Source organism: Balaenoptera borealis (genome assembly GCF_965194805.1).
Source record: "Balaenoptera borealis genome assembly, chromosome: 12".
In the NCBI taxonomy this organism is placed as follows: domain Eukaryota; kingdom Metazoa; phylum Chordata; class Mammalia; order Artiodactyla; family Balaenopteridae; genus Balaenoptera; species Balaenoptera borealis.
The window spans coordinates 4,814,928-4,816,808 of record NC_138869.1 but is presented as its reverse complement, the minus strand read 5'-3'; positions in this window follow the sequence as shown (position 1 = coordinate 4,816,808).

The window sequence follows — 1,881 nt, the reverse complement described above, 5'->3', positions numbered from 1 at the left end:
AGACAGCAGTGGGAGGGGGTTGGACACTCCAGCTCTGAGTGCGGAGGTGTCTCCCCGTGAGCATTACCTCACTCAATCCTCAAAGTAGCCCTGCCCTTCCACCCGCAGACGGAGAAACCGAGGCGCAGAGAGCCTAGAGATTGGCTGAGGGTACACAGCCTAGAAGTCTTGGCCCCAGGCAGCAGCCCCAAGGCCACGCCCCACCGCCTGCCCGGCCTGCCTGGGTCTGCCGAAGGGTGGAGGTAGTGAGGCGCCTGTCGCTGGCGGCGTGCAAGCGGGCAGCCCCCAGCAGGGGCCGGTCCTGAGCAGGAAAAGAGGCAGCGTGACGGCGGCGGCCTGGAGGGCGCGTGACCCGGGGGAGGGGGGCTGCAGCAGCAGGCCAGTGGTTTATGTCTTAATTAAACAGAGAGGAGTTCAGCTGATGAGTAGCTGCTGGCCATGCCGGCCTCCTGGCTCCCTAAGCTGTGAGTCACGCACACAGCCCCGGTGCCCAGGGCCACTAACAGGTCTGCAGCGCTGATCGCCCTCCACACCCACTTAGCGGGGCTCTGTGAAGTCTCTTGCCTCCCGGGGACTGGGCTGAATCGCTTTTCCCTCCGAGCGCCGTCCCATAAACCCCCCACAGGGGCGCGACCCGCTTGGAGGCACCACACTCAGGCCCCACCCACGGTTCCCCGTGGTGGGGGCAGCTGCCGCGGGGGAGGGGCCCCTCTTGAGCGGGTGCGGCATCGGGCCACGGAGGCGTCTCGCAGGCACTGCCTCAGCCACCCTCGCTGCCCTGGGGCTGGTCCTTCCCCTGCCGCAGAGACGGGCAGCTGGGGCCCAGACGGGCAGCTGGGCCACGAAGCCGGGAAGCGGAGAGTCCACGCCCGCTCCCCGCGGGGCCCCAGGACCCGACTCCCGCGGAAGGATTCACACACCACGACTCAGCCGCCAGCAGTATCTGTGGAGCCCCGGCTGCGCGCCAGGCACGATTTAGGGGCTGGGGCTGCGGTCGTGAAGGAGAGGGACGCAGTCCCCCCGCAGCTGACAAACCTGAGGACGAGGAAGCCAAGGAAGTACCAGGGTGACTACAGGTGTGGCCACTGTCGTCATAGGCAGGAGGCGACTACGGGAGCCCCTGGGGCGGCTCTCTCGGAGGGGTGGCCAGAGGGGCCTCAGCAAAGAGGGGACCCTTGGACCAAACCTGCAGGAGGCGCAGGGCGCTCACAGAAAACGTGTCTGCGCCCCGGGAACGGCGGGGGCAAAGGTTCTACACCCCGGCAAAGAGGCCGCGAGGCTGGAGCAGAGTGGACCAGGGCAGGCCGACAGAGGTGGGTCCCCAGAGAAGGGAACTTTGCCCTCATTCCAAGTGCCAGCCGACAGCAAACGCACCGCGAACACCCGCAAATGGGCTCCCTGAGCTCGGCCGCCGCCCTGGGCACCTTCTCACTTCCTGGCCGCCAGAGCCCCGTCCCCGCTCTACCCTCTGCCTCTTCGCGTCCACAGCCGGGCTTGGCCCAAGCCCCCGGAAACCTCCCTTCCCAGAGCCTCCCACGAAAGCCCCTCCGAGTGGCCAGAGGGCACCCTTCCTGCCCGCTCGCTGCAGGGGTCCTGTGGCCCCACTGCAGACACCGAGCCAGCAAGCGGGCAGCCTCTTCCCCCAGGGCCTCCCCACCTCCCCACACAGCCCAGGGCCCGACATCCGGCCGGTGCCTGGGAGCCACCGGTGTGGGCGCAGCGTCTCTCAGGACAGGACTGGGCCTGGCCATGGCACCAGAAGTGGGGGCGGCCCTCTCTGGGCTTGACCTGATGCTGCTTCTCTGCCTGGACGGGAAGACCCTCACGTCCGCACCCACAGGGAAGGACGGGGCCTCCTGAAGGCCGCGTGGTGAGCGAGGC